The 18,547-nt window shown below is 40.1% G+C and overlaps 1 protein-coding gene across 4 annotated transcripts in view; it reads left to right on the top strand.

The window, feature by feature from the left end:
• frmpd1a (FERM and PDZ domain containing 1a) overlaps positions 1-18,547 on the top strand; it is a 434,267-nt gene that overhangs the window by 360,136 nt on the left and 55,584 nt on the right. For 3 of the 4 annotated variants that reach the window (XM_085163381.1, XM_085163378.1, XM_085163380.1), the window contains exon 1: positions 14,118-14,411. The exons of the other annotated variant lie outside the window; for it this stretch is intronic. The gene's annotated coding sequence lies outside the window, so the exon portion shown is untranslated. Of the gene's footprint in view, positions 1-14,117; positions 14,412-18,547 lie in introns of those variants that run through there. 4 annotated transcript variants of the gene reach the window in all.

Below are 18,547 nucleotides of genomic sequence, written 5' to 3'. Positions count from 1 at the left end.
TTTCATACAATGATCAGCCACTCTCTCGCTGACTCGGTCTGCCTCTCGTTGCTCAAGGCAAACCTTTTCATCCTACCCAAACAGCAACTCATGACACTTAGGAGTCCATTTAACTGCAATGGAATAATAATGACCGTGAGCAGAAGCTGATCTCTCTAGTAGAAGTAAATTACAGTAATGATGAACAGCGTAGGTTATATAAGATGTCTGATGGATCAGCATATGCACTTTGATGGAAGTTTATCGAACTGAGCACAGCACAGCACCAAAGGGAAAGAGAGAGAGAAAAAAAAAGTTTAACTCGGTGTTAAATTTAATGGTACAAGTCAGAAAGGCTGGCTTACATCAAAGCCAACTTTAAACAGTGGCCTTTTTTTCTGCTCAAACAAAAGACGAACTATCATCATCGTTAAACTTGGCCACAGATTGTTTTTCTCTCCTTTGGATCGAGACAAAAAGATTTATTTATCCTTCATTTCTCCCACTGCCATGTAGGTCAGTGTCAGTGAATCAGATGTAGCATACATTAGGGAGAGGAAGAAAAAAAAAGGCAGAGCAAAAGCCAGACCCAGACTGGCCATCTGGCAAATTTGGCACAAGTCTGAAGAAAGAGTGCACTTTTTAGCCATTACTTACAGATATGGTTTAATGATGATATTTGTACCAGCGTGAATATGTCAGGGCATTTCAGAGTGGACCTTTATATCGTTTAACTGTGAAATCAGACAAATTACAAAGTAATTTTATTTTTATTTAAGGGAAAACTCGTATTGCCGTACAGAAAAAGCATCGATCTACACACGAGGCTCATCCTTGTGGCAGGATGCTCTTACAGGTACATGCTTCTTTTAGTTGGTTGATGTAGACAATAAAGAAAAATAAAGACAACATTTCCTGAACTAAACTGCTCACAATAAGGCCTGTCAAGTACGAAAGTCCGAACTTTTCAAACAGAGCATGGCAAACTCAGCCAGCAATCACAGCAGATCAGCTGGTCTCAGCTGCCCACTGTTGGAAAACCTAATATGGTATGTGCTATTAGGCTGCTTCAGCATGTTTACAGTTGCTATTGCATCTGCAAGCCGCTTTGCAGACCCACCTGCTCATCAGTGTCACATCCGTTGACACTGATATCTGCTCTGTTCTGCTGTTCTCACCATCGTGGAACAAAAAACCGATTTTGATCGATTTTGAATCGTGGTTGCTTCACAACTAAGATAAGAATCAATCAATCTAGAGGGTTTATTGGCAGGCTGAGCTTCATGTATAAACTTGGTTTTGGAATCAGCTGTCCCTTAATGTAATGAACCTGATAGTGAAGGGTGACCAGTGTTGGGAAGGTTACTTTTAAAATGTATTCCAATACAGAATACATGCCCCAAAATGTATTCTGTAACGTATTCTGTTACGTTACTCAATGAGAGTAACGTATTCTGAATACTTTGGATTACTTAATATATTATCATGCTGTTTACAACTACATGAATGTACTATTGCTGTGATTTATTACTGTTACTGAAGGTCCGCGGCTCCGAACCGTAGTAAAGGGACCTCTGACTAATACGGTGGGTTCTGTGTCGGGCTCGTAGCCGAAAACTAGCTTTACTTTGTTGTCTGGGTCACTTTGCTAGCAGAGACAGAGAGAGGCGTTGAAAGGCTGCTCCAACGGAACTTATTGTTTTTGGAGGAAAACACGAACACGGTGTACAGTCGAGTCTTAATAGCTTACTTACAACTGGGCTCGTCAGGCTCTCTTCTTGGCTGCAGTGGTTATTATTATATTTACATGCTTCCAGCTCCCATTTCTGCTCAATGACAGCTCGTACTTTTCCTTTTTCTCCCTCCCTCGCTCACAGACACATAACGTGTATGGCAGTCCATTCTCCCTGCAGCACGGACTACACTGCCTATGATGCTACATTCTTTAGAGCTATACCTGTAGCATTCTGCCTATTAGCTTAGCACAACAACAACAAAAAGTCGCTCTCTCACACACAGAGAGAGAGCGTCACCCTGTAACCATGGCAACCGTAACGCTGCCGCCTGGAACAACAGAACGTAGCTGTCAAACAAAACCCAAACAGTCCTGACCCGCCACAATATGAAACAGGGAAGTATCCCTTCCTTTATCCATTTATTTCAACAAAGTAACTGTATTCTAAATACCACCTTTTTAAACGGTAACTGTAACGGAATACAGTTACTCATATTTTGTATTTTAAATACGTAACGGCGGTACATGTATTCCGTTACTCCCCAACACTGAGGGTGACAGAGTTATATGTGTATCAAATAACTGTTAAAACTATTGGAGAAAACTCTAAACTCTAAATCCAGTAACTCTGTGACAACTTGAAACATATTTCCCTACTTTGGGAAGCAAATGTTATTGTTTATTTACATGAAATACCCACAGATGAACAGTAGCACTCAATTAGAACATCAACTGAGAAGAAATTAGAATATAACCAAAGCAAATGAGCTGAGAACATAAACTATTCATTTAAAGAAAATGTAAGAATTAAGTTAAGGTGTAGGTGTGTTCTTTCTAATGGCCAACAGGAGGCAAATCCTCTGGTTGCAAAATAACAGAGGTCTTTGAGATTTTCTGATAAATGTGTGGTCCCAGTAGTTAGTTTAAAGTCTGTTTCGCTACAGAACTGTGTTCATTTTGTTAGTTATGTCCCAATTTAGTGAAATTACAGACACTATTAATTATGTTTAAGGCTAAAAATAATATTTTGCCCTTTAAGTTACAACGAGTATTTTTATTGTGTTCAGGGGGAGAAGATAGCAGAAGGAAATTTTATTTTAAGCATCAGTTAGCTAGGACTACACAAAGATTAATGAGTCCAACGGTTAGGGGTATACGATTGTGGAACTCACTTCATTATAATTTAAAGAATTGTATAAATTTACATTGTTTTAAAAAGTGTTACATGCTTAAAACGATAACTCAGTATGAAGAATGTGAATCAAATTGGAGTTCATTGAAAAAGGATCCTTTATAATTTTTTGTTTTATTTATCTTAATTTTATTTTTCTCCTTGTTACTATGTGGTATATTCTGATTGTAAATTTGTTGTTTGGTTTGGGTTAGGACCGGAGATAAATGTTAATGTTAGTTTGTCCTGATTTTTGGTGCCCACTTGTAATATAAATTGGATTGTAGATAGGGGGTAGGGTTTAATAAGAATATTTTCTTCTTCCTGCTCCTTTTCACACATGGTTGTAGTGCTTTTTGATAGAAAGTGTGGTTGGTTTGTTTGATTTTTTGTACCAAGTGTGAAATAAATAAATAAATGAAATTAAATGAAATGAATTTCAGTCTAATATACATTAAAACAGGCTATACTTTAGGATGTAGCTTTGTCCTGAGACTGAGAAGTTATGTACGTGCAGCATTCTCAACCCACACTTGTAAGGTTTAGTTTTTCTAAAATAAAATAAAAAGATGGTGACTACCAGATGGCCAAAGTCAAGACTTCAAAACTCGAGTCCATAAACCAACTACATCTGTCTATAGTGTGGATTAAAAGGTGGCGCTTTAAAAGCTGTGTAGATTCTGGTGATAATTCTCAGTGAATTTGTCAGTACAAGCTCCATCTTTCACATTACATTTGAACCAGTTTACCAGTTAAATAATAACTGGAGCTGCTTTTAGTTTTTAGAGTTGGATGACGGGATGAATGTGTCGCTCTCGGTGGCGAGTACACCACAACTGTAACTTTGGAGTCATTTGTTGGTGTAATTTTTACCATGTTATTGGTTTAATTTAATGTTCTACCTTCTTGAATTCACTTTAATGAAAAACATAATAATTAAATCATGCATGATTGTGGACGGTGGCTGGTTCTAAAATTTGAACATATCTCTGAGCCCGATGAGCCCGTTGTGAGTGTCCCCTTAGTCCTGTGTCAGCTGTATGATTTACACCATTAGTACATTGTTATGTTTCCTCTGCTGGAGGTGTGCATGTGAACCTGCAGACCATCAAAGGAGGTACAGCCCGTTCCCATGCTTGTTCCTTGGGTCTTGCTGTTAAATATAAGAAGATCAGGTTAAGTGATCAAAGACCCTTGGTTTCTTGGGCTTAAGTGTTGCTCCATTTCATCAAAGGCCATTAGTCTTTTTAACCTCCACTACCTCAAGGTAACATAAAACTCACAGGTAATGGAGCTTTGCCTTTCCTGTAAATACTGTCCGTGCCTTTTTCAGTGGGAACCAATATAAAAGAGGATATAATGACACAAAATGGCAGCTTCTTTTCTCACATTCCTCCAACCCTGCAACAACAAAGGCACCTGTCTCTTTTATCTGAAAAAACAATACAAGCAGACTTCAAAAGCATATCCGGCTGACACTTGGTTTTTCCTCTGACCAAAGTGTTTATCAGACAGGCATATATCAGCCCGCTCTGGGGCATTGTGTTGCCAGTAACCCACTTCCCCCAGCCCCTGGTTAATTGTCACGACATGTGTCCTTCCAAACCACAACTTGGGAGCTATTAGTATCAGCTTCCTGTTGATGACTAATATATTCTCATGGTGCTGTGGCACTTGTTTCAACCAAACAGCAGTTAAACACATTTGCGGTATTCAGCTCAGCTGCTTAATAAATCAGATAGGAACAAACAACAATCACATCTTTGATGAAAAGGATCTTTTGTAACATGATCTTCTTCTCCACATTTTGAAGTTTTAATAAAAGCTTTCCACAGCAAAGGAGTTTGTTTCTTACTGAGGCCACCCATGCTGCCTTTGTGAACCTGCGAGGTACTTTGAGTGAAATCATCCACAAAATGGCAAATGTTTATCATTCGCTGATTTAAAACCTCAGGTAAACGAATGCTCTTTTTTTTTCTTTACCTTCGCCAAAGGCTGTTTAATGTAAAGAAACATTGTTTTTCAAAGTCTCTGGTTTTCCTTAACCATCTGCATACCAGCTAGATCTGGACCAGATGGAAAGAGAGAATGGAGGTTTTTCTCTCTTTGTCTGCCTCTCTTTTTTTCCCCTGCGTGTGTGAGAGAAAAGGTCTAACAATGTGCACTGAAGACAGACAGTCTCTGAAACATAAGGCCAGCATGTGTTGGCGCGCTGTTGATCTGCAGACTGCTTTGTTTCCAACTCGAGCCTCGCAAGCGTGCACAACAGCCACATCATCAGTCTGATAATGCCACTCACTACTTCAGTAACATACTAATTCACTTCTGGTGTACTGAGAGGAAGTACAAGTATCTTCACAGTCGCTGTGCATAGCTAGCTTACTGTATATTGCATGAAGCATAATGCATTAAATGCATTACCAAAGATCTTGTCTCTGCAGATTCTGTATGCACATATCCTCCTCATAAAGATGCAAGGAACTGTGCTGAGGAGGAGAAGACAGGGGTGGGTGGAGGACATGCTCTTAACCATTAAGTTTACATAGGCTTCAGTTCCCACCACCAACCCTTTGATTCAGTCATGCTGGCGCTTTAAGTGCTGGTGTTCTTTCCTCACAGAATATTCTTTCAAATATTCACTCCCTGATGAGAGAAAACACTTTGGCACTGTAACATCTTCATGTGGAAGTCTTTTCATCTTAATTTATAATAGTGATTTGGCTGTACATTGAGCACTACTGCCACAGTTCAACCGTTCATTGTTGCCATCGTTAGATATGCAGCCAGCACATCCAGTTCGCGGCTTCTGTTTTTGTCGGCTGGTAATCGTTTATGAATGCAGATGCATTTAAGATACGTATGGCTGATTTATTTTTCTGAATTCATTATTTAGATACATGGACCCAAATCATGTCAAATCAATAGAACGTGGACTTCAAGCAGTAACCAGAATGCCTGCAGTGCCCAGTCGTAGTCATTAAAAAATTTATCTTGACTTATCCCTTTAAGACCTAGCATAGAACCAAGTCCGCCAGAGCTTATATTATATTTTTACATGCTGTGGAGCCATTTTTAGGAGCATTTCAAGTTGCTATACATCAATACAACTGTTATAGCCCATATTTTATTAATATGTATGCATTAAGTCCATAGTAACTACATAAATTGCAAAAAAGTGCAATAAACTACAAAAAATTTGAAAATCGTTTTTGTTTTTTGTTTTTTTACATATATTTCTACTTAGAGAAATTTAAGAGGCTTATCCCTCAAAACTTTAAATACAAAAAGTTGCAAAAAATAGTTTACAACAACGGGAAATTTATTTTGAGTGTCTTCATAGTTTTATTTTTGAAATACACCAATTTTTATATACTGCAGGAAAAACAGCATATGCATCAAAATAAACTATTTCCAGCAGTGCAATATGAGTCCTAAGCATCCCAGAAACGACACAGAAAGTCATAAAGTCAAAGATAACTTTTAAAAACACAAGTATAGGCTCATAAGGCCCTGATAGTAAAAAAAACCCCTACATTTCCGCAAAATGACGTCACTTCCGTTTTCGGTCATGGCGGACATGCGATAGTTCACGCTGATGGACATAGGAAGTGTTACAAACAGCTGATCGGATCGGCAAAGCGTGTTTCTGGAATATTATGTTTTTGTTGCTGCAAGTGCTTTTTATGCAGTTTTTGCAAAGCTATATGTGGAAGGAAACTGTGACTTAGGACAAGCTGATGGTATAAGATGTAAGTACAACTCTTCCGGTTTCATATGCAAAAAAAAATATTGCACTAGCTTACGTGGTTGCAGAGCTACCGGGATTTAAAAATAGTTAAGCAACATGGAGCGTGCCGCTCCGACCGGCTTTAAAGGGTTAATTAAACTAAGCTGCCTTTTTATTCTCTTGTTTTTGGTTTCTAGTTACAAGTTTGTTAGGTTTATGCAACAATAACACTTGATCTGTTTATTGTGGAGGTTTGGCTGAAAATCCTGAAATCAAACCTGTGCTGTGTGCTCTGTTTCCTTGAGCTGCAAGCAATGACATCACAACAACATCACTGGTCAACTGCAATGAAGTTGCTGAACCAACTCCAATACAGTAATATCACATTGCAGCGTATTACCCATCCAGCAAGACTGCTACAACTGTAATGTGCAGAATCATGATATTACGCCACTCTTTTCTCATAGGGTGGGCGTACAACTGCATAAATGTTTGTCAAACAAAATTAGCTTCTCTATTCACTGTTCTCTTTCAGCAAAATTAGCGCCATCACACCTTCGGCCTCCTGTCAGCGCTCGAGTGCCAGCGGACATGCTTGTGTGAGTCTGAATATTTGGGGGTGCGAGTTCAATTTAGCTGAACTTTTGCTACACAATCTGGAAGGAAAATCAAAGTTGCGCGTACCGTTACGACTCAATTGTAGCTTGGCAGACCCACTCTCCATTGAAAATAATGGGCTCACTCTGGGCAACACTGCATTCGTGCACATGGTATGAAACGACAGTAAAGAGCGCCAACGCACTTCAAACAAATGGCTTGTCAGACTCAGATGTGGTTGGATGCTAGTTTGTACAAACTGATTCATTCCAAACATGCTCTCTTCTTTAGCAAGAAACTAAACATAGTCAAGCTGTAGTGGCAACTTCATTGACTCTGTTCTCAAGGAAACAAAACAAACTGCATATTATTTATGACGATGATTAAGTGATAGATTTAGCTTTTGACCAAACAGCCGTGTGACAAATAAGAACTCAAATGTTTCCTCAACACTAATGAGCACCTTATTTCCCTCTGAGCATTCCGAAGCTTTAACTTAAAACACACCTCTCCCTTTCTTTTAGCTGGATCATCCTTGCTGGCCTCCTTTACACTTTCCCTGTCTGTTTCTCAGTATCTGCTGCCAGCTGGCTAGAAATCCAAGCCATGCTCCGTGTATCACTAAATATCCCATATAGCTCTTTGGCCACACATTTTTGTCAGTTCTCGGTGACTTTACAGCATTAATCAGATGTCCTTTGAAGCTCCACTGATCTCACTTTTTAGCCGACAACAAATAACATGCACTTTTATTACTTGCTAGATATTTCGTATTTCTCCTGCTAATCCTTTCAAGTTTGTCCTCGGCAGCACTCTATGTGCAATGATCTGTCTCTTACTCCCTCCCTCCGCAGCCCTCATCCCTCTCTCTTTCTATCTAATCCCAAACGAAAGGGAGTTGGACACTCTTTCCAAAAGTTGGATTTGTAAATAGCTCGAACCACATTTAAGAGAGAGGCAGAATTAGCAGGAAACACCAACTCGGGGCAAAGAAAAGAAGAAAGTAGGAAAAATGCAATATTGTTCAATTTGGGCCCAGAAATCCTTTAAAGCAAGTCCCATTCAGGAGGTTATGGAAGACCGACAAATGAATTTTCATTAGGGGTTAGTCCAAAGTAAACCTTTGAGCCATGCACAATTTCCATCCTCACTTAACATGAAAATGTGGTTGATGTCTGTTTTTCTGAAGAAATTATCAAAGGTAACTGGATCACTTTTGGTTCCATGACGACACTACAGTCATTTTTAAGAGGTCCAGAAGTATCGAGGAGGAACGTCCACTGCGGACATGCTCTAAGGTGACCTATGCTGAGCATCGCTGCACTTTCAGACTCACGACTGTCCCACTCATGTTGGTGATGTGTCTTGCCTGTTTCTCCAGGAGACGCCTGCAAGGCACCGTGGTCTGATCAGGGAGCTGCTGGCAAACAATACCAGGGCCCAGTGCCATCTCCAGCTGCTTCCTCTCCACAAAGGCCTCACTGAAGTGGATTGTACTTATTTATTCCTCTTTTAAAAAGCCGACATGAAAGACAGAGCTGTTTATGTGTGTTTATTATGACTTGCGTCCACAATAGGAACCTTGAGGAAGACTCCCCCAGAGAATCAAAGTACGGGTGAGCGTTTGATGCAGGATACAATTGGTCTCAAATGCCAGGATCAGCTGTTACTGTGAGTCCCTTAATTCAGCTGGCGTTTAGGCATGATGTGGCATGACCTCAGCCTCGGTACGGCACCACTCGTGCTCTCCTGCTTCTTTTCTGCCACTAAGACTGCAAGTGGGCGTGCTGAGTTCTCACTACCTGAAAGTGACAAATGTCTCTGCCGTTGTTGCGCAGAGCACCTCGGCACTCACTCTGAAAACTTGGCCATATCCCATGCAGAGCCCTGTGGGGAATGGCAAAGCCTCACGTCTGCAGCCGATTAGGGAGAGAGATTAAGGCCTGCCAGGAGAAACCGGGCCATGGTGGAGGTGTGGGTACTGGGAGAGATGGAATGAATAAAAGACGAGTTCAAACCAAATCAGGCCTGCTGGGCTTTATCCACCATCAGCAGCAGAGTGGTTGGAGCTTCCTGATAAAGATGCAAGGAACCATGTGGAGGAGGGGGAAAAACGCTGAACCATTAAGTTTACATAGGTTTCGGCTCCCACCACCAACTGTCCACATGCTATCCAAAATCTATTCGCCCTTTTCTTCTTTTCCCTTCATCTCAGCTCCCACCTGATGCGATGGCCCCTTTGATTCAGTCATGCTGGCACTAAGCTTTTAAAGGGAGATTTTTTTTTTTGGTCCTTACTGTAACTTACAGTAGGAACTTTGCTGCCTGTATTTACTCCCTGTTGAGAGGAAACCATGTCATCCATTTTTAACTCAGCACAGAAACATCTTCATTTGGAAATCTTTTTATCTTTACTCATAATGACAACGTGCTTATAAATAATGTTTTGCTGTATAAAATCGTCGCCATCTTTAATGGATTTTTAATAGATATTGTTTAGCACTATCAACATGGCAAGTTTAAAATAGACAGGGAGCACAAAGGCAACTTTAGACACTTTTAAACAACTTATTTTTTATAATAAAGAGCTCAGGTTTCATCCAAAAACCAATAAAATGTTCCGTATGGGCCACCTAAGCTAATAACTAAATGCCAGGCCAGACAAACACATTTTTATCCAGTGTTGAATTGGGTACTTTTGGCTATGTTATCCTTCCTTCTTTCGATTTAAGAATGCTTGAACTTTTACTGGCTGGTTCTTGAAATATGTGATGAGTAAATCCACAAAGACTTTGCGAGGTGTGTTTACCCTGGTAGTGTTGGTTAATACCGGAATGAAACTGGCCAGTTTTAATTTGTTATTATGTGGTTTAAAAAAAAATCCCCAGTTCTCTAATGTGTTCCAGTAACTCACTTCTTTTCTTTCTTCCAGTTAGTCTCTTTTTTTGTATCAGGAGTAGCTCCACCATCTAGTGGCTGGAACAGAAACATATCAGCTTTCTCAAACATGCACCCACTTCATATACAGTCTCCAGCATGGTACATAAAATAGTACTCATGTTGCTTCTGTGGTAACACAAATAACTCCGAGCCAATCATTTGAAGTTCATCCATACTCCACTAATGATGCTAATAAGGCTAATGACAAAGAGGGTCCTCTGTTCTTCTTTCATGTCAGCCACGAACAACATCTCCCTTCCTTAGGACAGTATTGAATGGATTTTGGCTTCAGAGGGTAGCTCAATTCGCTTTGAAAATCTAGGGTTTTCTTTTTTTGTTATCATGAGAGAGAAGGCGACTGGAGCAATTGAGAGAAAACGGGAAAAGGATTGTTTGGAGTCAGAAACACATTTCAAAGGCTTCCCCCAAAAACAGCCTGCAAAATCTGAGATGAAACCGGCTAATAAAGCACCACACAGCAATAAATAATGCAACAAGAGGAAACAACATGAAAGATCTTTTCATCTTCTTATAGAGAAAAAAGGGGAAAGGAAGCAATGAGAATATGTATACGCTTAGTTCTTTAGTCAAAGTTTGTTGGACTTTGCTTTGAAACTGGAGCATTTGGTCAAGGGGAGAAATGTATTGTATTGTATATGTAAGAAAACCATACTGTTATTACTCCATGTAGATAAAATACAATAATTTATCTAATTTTAATTGCAGAATATGCTTCAACCCTTACTGCATCCTCCATATTTCTTTTCTAGTTGAAAATTTCTGTGACTCAGACAATGAACAGGCCAAAAATCCCCTAGCACCCACCCAAAATAGTTCTGTCCACCAGCTGATGGCCAAGGACAGAGATCAAACCGACCACAAAGCAGGGAGTGGGGGGGGGGGGGGGGGGGGGGTCGGTGCAAGAGCAACAAAAGAGCTTCCTCTCCTAATCTCTGTTAAATTAGAGTAGACGTGCGTGGCAGTGTGGGCTTCCTGCAGAGGATGAAGGGGATTGAGCGGTGACTGGAAGTGGACTGTGTGGTTATGATATTATTAATAAAAGCAGCGTGGAGGCTGTACAAGTGCTAAATCTGCATGTGAGACCTGTGAATGTGTGTGTTAGTGAGGCAAAGTGAGAGGGAGAGAGGGGAGGGAACAAATAGACGGTGTGGAAGCAGCAGTGCAGTTGTGTAACACTGACATCTTGTGGCCAGATGTGTAAATTGATTGTAAGATAACTGTTTCGTGTGATAGTTGTTACATTTGTTACATTTTGTATCTACATTACCCCCTAAAAGTTAACAGAATTCACAAAGATTATGTTATAATGACAACTTCTACATGTTACTTATAGCAAAAAATCAAGTAAGGTTATTTAAAAAGTTATAAACACCTTGTAAAAATTATTAAAACTACAAACAGAATGTGAAAAAAATAACTGCTGTTATCTTATGTTCGAGACATTTGTATGTTGTGCTGCAGAGATATCAACTGACTCTGAAATAGGGCTGTGCTGCACGCTCATGTAATACCACTTTAAATCACAAGGTGGTGCCGCGGGTGTAAGATCAACATAGCAAGGCAAAGCCACACGTCTGCAGCCGATTAGGGAGCGAGATTTAGACCTGCCCAGAGATGGAGGTGTAGGTGCTGGGAGAGATGGAATCAATAAAAGATGAGTTCAAACCAAATCAGGCCTGCTGGGCTTCATCCACCATCAGCAGCAGTTTCAGGAGCTTCCTGATGAAGATGCAAGGAACCATGTGGAGGAGGGGGAAAAACGCTGAACCATTAAGTTTACATATGGTTCAATTCCCACCACCAACTGTCCACATGCTATCCAAAATCTACTTGCCCTTTTCTAATTCTTACTTTGTTTGATCTTGCACTCGATGGCGCCTTTGATTCAGACATGCTGGTGCGCTGGACTTCTAAAGGAGCTTTTTCTTTCTGTTCTTACTGTAATTTAATATAGCGGGTTCTCTGCTTGTGTTTAGTACCAGCCGATAGGAAATCAATTCATCTATTTTAATTCAACACGGAAACATCTTGATTTGGAAATGTTTTTATCTTTACAACATTAGATAATATTGAAGCTATTATTACCTTTTGTGCATAATTTATGCTTACTGTCATACTAATGCGTGATTTAGACTCCTGTGGGGAATCTATGCTCATGACATACATGTTAACCCTTCGCGTAACCGAACGTGCACCCCTGAGAAATATAACTACACGACGGTTACTGTATGGGTGGCCGTAGCCCATACATTGAGCGGGTAACCTACTAATCAGAAGGTTGGTGGTTCAATCTGCTCCAATCTGCATGTCAGATATTCTTGGGCAAGATTCTAACCCCAAGTTGGCCTAACCTGCATTTTAAATGAGGCACAAATCTCGGTTCTGCATTTGAATTTTAAATTTTCTGTAATGTCTTGAAGCACCTCTCCACTCTGTTTCAACATTGCTCCACTCCTGATGATGATATTGTTAATCCCTGTTTGCAAATTTGCACCACTACGGGATCTTCTTCTTCCTCAGGCTGCTCCCTTTAAGGGTCGCCACAGTGGAAGAGCTCGCTCCACTGCACCCGATCCTTAGATCCTCTGTCATAAAAGTCTTCTGCATATCTTCGTCCACTACATCCATGAACCTGGATCTAGTGGATAACAATGTTTTTTAATGAGCCCATATTTTCATATGTGAAAAAAATAAAGTTTGAAAAAAGGAAATCTGTGAGAAAAGTACAAAAAGCTTGGGCTGCTGGGAGATCTTCTGTGATCCTGAATTGTTTTCCTTGATGATGCTTACACATCATGGATCTTTGCATAATCTTGTGTAGTCTGTAGTCTGTGTTTTCTCCTGTTTATTATCTTACTATGCTTCTTTTTTATCCCACAGCCTCATGCTGAGGTTAACCCTAACTTCCTATTAAAGGAAAATCTCTTTTCATCACTTCGACATTCTTGCTCATAGGGGGTTGTCTGATTGTAGGGTCTCTACCTTACAGAATAAAGTACCATTAGTTGATTGTTGTTGTTGTAGTGATGCTGCTCAGCATTTAAATGAGCACAAAGTGGTTCTGAGTCATTGCCATTATCCTGTGATGAAATATTTCTATTCCTTTATCCATAATGTGCCGAGTGACTGGTTTGATGAAAACAAATAAATAAAATTCTATGGCTTTCAGATTCAACAAACGGGAGAATTTAGATGGATTTTTTTCAACATGCACTCTCCATGGGAACCATCAAAACACACAATTATCCCCACAGTAGAGGCATGGAGTCTTCAAGAATCTATACATTCGTCTTACTAGTGTATCTGTCACCAGACTTGCTTACTACATTAAAATGCACCATAACATATTAATATTTTTATAACATTGATATTTTTACTTAAAGTCCCTCTAGGTTGTCCAGCTGCGAATACTGTAATTTGGACACGTGACCCACAGAGGCTGTTTATTTTTGTGGTTTTATAGCAATAGAGCTACTGCTGTTTGGGGATACTTAACAAAACAGGTGGAAATGAAAAGATTAAGTACAACATGCAAACCTAGCCTTGGATATTTCAGGAGGTGAAACACAAACGTGCAACACAAACGCCAGCAGAGGGCGAAAGGGGACAATTTAGTTATCTCCACTACTTCTTTCTTATTTTAAGCCAGCTGGTCGTGTGTGGTGTGTGGCTTCCCAGTTTAAATAAAGCACAGGAAGGTTTTTTGTTTGAACCCAGGCCAACCGCCCTGTTTGAATATCAGTATTCGGCATATTTGTATGGCAGCACTGGATGCGCGCAAGCGGACAAAAGATACAAAGAGATGCAGGTGTGCAAACAAGAGGGAGCTCGCGCCGTACGTTTCTTTGCTGTTCGTTTTGCCGTTAATGTCGGAGTCTGACATCACTGCTGAAAGTTCCTGTGAGTGTTTCACAGAGAGAGAGAGAGAGAGAGAGAGGGTGAGGTGGGGGGGAAGAGAGACAGATAGAGAGGATTACCGTCGCCTAAGCTGCGCGCGCCTCACCCCATCCGCATCACACGCGCTCACCTGCGCGGGGACTTTCGTCAAACGCAACTTTTGCTTTCTGTGGGGGATTTCGAGCCTCTCGTTGCCCACACCCAGGTGATATGGATTAACTGCACTTCTTCGAGGTGCGGCGGGGTTTTTTGCGGCGCTTTTCGAAGTTGTTCCACGTACAGGACGGTCGGGACGGCCCGCCCTGCGCTCAGGAGGGGATTAGAGAGCGGAAACCCGCTACTCGGTAAGGTCTTTACACCTACAGCCAAACAGGATGAACACTGAGCACACATAGAGGTGCTAGAAACATTTTCTGTGCACCGATATTACCTTTATTTCCCTTACGTGCATGAGCGCAAGCTCTCGAAGCAAATAAGACGGTGCTTTGGCTCAGTTGGCTGGACATTTGTTTTAAAAATCAAATAAGAAAACAAACTTGCTTATTGTTAGCCTGCTAGTTTCACAGTGCAAAGAAAAGTAAAGGTTTAATTTTCAATTCATGTTCTTAATTAGAAAAGTTAATCTGCCACATTTAGAAGTCTCATTAACTTCCTCCGATCTTTCCCCTTAAAACACACGCAGCTTAATGAGTGCAGGTGAAAGATGGCACCCATTCACAGCTTCACCTGTTTAAATCCATCTCAGTCAGATTAATGGAGGGGCGGAGGCAGGTGGATGAGGGATTTTTTTTAAAGCTTCAGCAACAGTCTGAGACGTAGACTGTGTAGAAAGTGCTGGAAGGCATCCCTAATGTTCCACAAGTTCCACTCCATTCATTAAAGAGACATTCCCAGGCTGCTTTTAAAGCACTGGGACTCGCTCAGTTTCTGTGTTCAACTGCTGCTAAAGAATTGATGAATAAACTAATAGTGCATAGTCTGTGTGAAATGAAAATGTGTTTTACTAATGCATCACTGCAACCAGAAACACACAGCTACATGCATTTTACAGTGAGATGTGTCTCCAGATATTTTGCTGCATCATGCTTCAGCCTTCACCTAGACTGGGCTGATGCCACTGTGTTTGGCTTATAGGTGGCACAGTCTGCTGCTGCTGGTGGACTGTGAGTCCCAAAATCGATTCGTTTCGTGCAGACACATTAATACAAAGCGTGATGCTCAGGATTGAAACTGAAGAAGACTGTGGGGCCGACTGCGTTGTGAAGGCTCTCTCGGGCTTTACTAATTTATGATGTTATTTTTAGGCTTGACTACATTTTTGATGCTGCCTATTTGTCAAGTTTAATAGCGAGTGAAAACTCGGGTGTGTCCGTCAACCTCTCTGTGTGCACACGTGCCTAAACTTGATCAGGCAAAAATGGTGTGTGGGGATACTTCTTGTTCTATCATTGAGGTTTGGTGTGTAGTACTGTTCAAACCATTAAAAAGTACTTAAAATGTGACATTTCTCACCTATACTGAGAAGAAGCACACTCTTCAACTTTAGTTCCAAATGTAATCTCCCTCAGCTCCTCCTTCACAGTCAGAGCCTTAAATCTTTACAACCAGCTAAAAAATATGAGATGAATTTTCAGCCCGAGATGGGACTTTTTGAACCCTCATTCCCAAAACTCAGCTGTCTTTCTGACTTCACATTGTGCTGCAGTTAAGCTACTTGAAATGTTGAAAGAGATAAATCCTTTCAAAAGACTTCTCCAAACATCTGAGAACATGAAGGCGTTGGAAAATTAGAAGCAAAGAAAGCGAAGAACTCCCCAGCTTCTTACTGCAGAGAGGTGAATCTCAACCTCGGGATGGCTGCTCTAATGAGGTCTAAAAGGTTTTAGGTCAACCCTAATCTCCTCTGCCATAAAGACGGCCCTTTTAGACACGTTGGCTTCAGTGTGAAACACCTGATTAAAGAGTTTTGCAGCAACAGCAGTAGTTCTCTAAGCGCTTTTACTGTATCAGAGGCTTTCCATCATTTCCATCATGCTGACAGCTGTCTGTCTGCTGAGTTAGTAGAAATTTTTATTACTTCAGATCTGATCTTCATTTGAGTGTCGGTGGGATTCTGGGCAGTTTAGCATAATGGGATGTGGTGTTTCAGTTGTGGGATTACACTTGAGTATATTATTGCTGCTGCAAAACAAAAATATACAGAGCGTAACATGGCATTTATTTTAAAGCACATAAACATAAAATATATAGCTCATTGTCTATTATACCTGCGTTTATGTACCTACAGCTGGTGTATGAACAAAAAACATTATCACCTTTAGTCATTAGTCCTTAAGATTTGCATACATTTGCCTCTGACAGATATTTAATATTGGATTTTCTTCTGTAAATAAATAACCAAATCTAATATTTATGATTTCTGTGTTTAATTAGTTTTTTAGTTCTTTTAGGAGAAGATCTGATGATGTTTTAGAACCCATGTATGGAAAAATGTATTTTCCTGCAGTAGTATGATTAAATATGACATGACATCATTAATCATAAAGAGTATTTTAAGCTTTTTCTTAGGACTCACTCCATTGTCTTGTTGCCTGGAGCCGTCATACAGCTGTAGAAATAAAGTGGGGAAAATTTGCATTTCAGCACTTTGTGACAGTTTACAGCACAGGCAGAGCAAACAGACAGATACGCATATGTTTGCATGTTTGAGCTTAGAGACATAAGGTCACTCAACTTTTGGCTGAATGTCACAGTTTTGTCCAGTATATTGACACTCGCCATGTCTCACACGCATACTGTGACGCACTGAAAAGCCACCAAACATCTAACAGATAGAGTTGGGTCAGAGCAGTTTGAAATGCAACCAGTTGATTAGGACAAATTAAGTTTTGACATTAGTGATGCAATTGATAGTTTTTTTTCGAGTAATTGGAATACTTTGGATTACTAAATTACTATATCTCATACCAGAAAAAGAGGGACGTTCTATAGATAATAGTTCTGTTTAAACATCTCAAAACATTTGTAGTGAAGATAATTTTTTTTTTTTATATTTGTACTTTTGTTTACTCGTGAATAGTATGTCTGACATTTTTTGTCGAGTTTCTTGCTTTGTGGCAGTACAAAAAAACCCTGTTGGTTATAAGCAACAACTATCAAGATCTGTGGGGTATGCAGGTCATGGAAGCAAAACTCAAAATAGCACACAAGGAACACAAGCTAACCAAAATAAAACAGAAAGTTTAAACACAGATACAGACTTAGACACACAAACTTGACATACACAAAATGTACGCAAACATGGAGACATGAGCTACTACATACATGGGATGCCAGGACACACAAGACTCAGATGAACAAGAGATAACTAAGATACGAGAGTAACTAGAAACATGAAAAACGAAACTAGGAAACACTGGAAATACTGAACTAGATGACGAAACAATGAGAAACTAGAATACACTCATAATAATAACTCAGACTTGAATAAGATCTGCAGTTTGACACTTTTGAGCTTGTCAGCACAACACAGGTTTTTCTTTATTCACATAAAATCTGGAACCTATGAGCTAGAAGTGTGATGTGATGTCACTCTTATCCAGTAAAGCGTAATAATAATCTGGTAACTTGAAGCCTGATTTGCACATCCTGTGCTTTTAAAATTAACTTAGTTGATAGTTAGCCCTGGGTAATTAATTCAAGTTTCTGTTATTTGGCTTCCAGCAATAAAGGAATAAAGAAAAAAAGATGATTGTGCAACACTTGAGGTTTTTTTATTATCGTTTTGACTCTATTTTCTGTACAGCTGTGCGCTTTCACCCCTTCAAAAAACTGAAACTTGCTCAGTTTTTGCCTCAACTGTCCCCAAGATGACTGGAAAAGAGCCTTACATCATCAAGACGTTTCTTGAAGGAGGAAAAGGGAGAACTTTTACATGGATTGATCAGCACTGACTCATCAGTGGTAGCTGATGTTGCACAATATTCATCTACCAGATCTTTGAGGGTCTCTCCTGCAGTTCAGTCTTAATAGTGTGCTGTAGAAGTGTATTACTGCCTACTGCCTTCCTTGGCTTGACTACCATGTAGGCGCCTTCAAGGTCTGTTGCTGCCTCGTGGTAGTGGTGTTGTGGCTGGTGAGCATAAGCAAATGCTCTTTTGAGACAGGCTTCACAGTCCAACACAATCATAACATTACATAATTATGGGAATAGACTCATTAAAAACAAAATATTATTCAAAGTGGAGTGTTTTTATACAGGGGTCGGCACAGCAACTGTAAAGAGTAAATATTTGTTTAAAATGGATGGACCCAACCAACAAAAGTAAATACTGACAAGATCAGGTGAGCCATTTTAAAAAGCATCATTCTCATTAAAGGACTTAAGTTACCCAACGCAGCCCGCTTAAGTGGATAATCAACATAAAGTGATGTCAGGAACAGGAAGTGATGTCACTATTTGTCTCTTTCTCACGGATAA

Source organism: Neolamprologus multifasciatus, chromosome 6 (assembly GCF_963576455.1).
Source record: "Neolamprologus multifasciatus chromosome 6, fNeoMul1.2, whole genome shotgun sequence".
Taxonomy (NCBI): domain Eukaryota; kingdom Metazoa; phylum Chordata; class Actinopteri; order Cichliformes; family Cichlidae; genus Neolamprologus; species Neolamprologus multifasciatus.
Note: the sequence above shows the minus strand (reverse complement) of the source record. Positions and strands in the feature narration are given on the sequence as shown.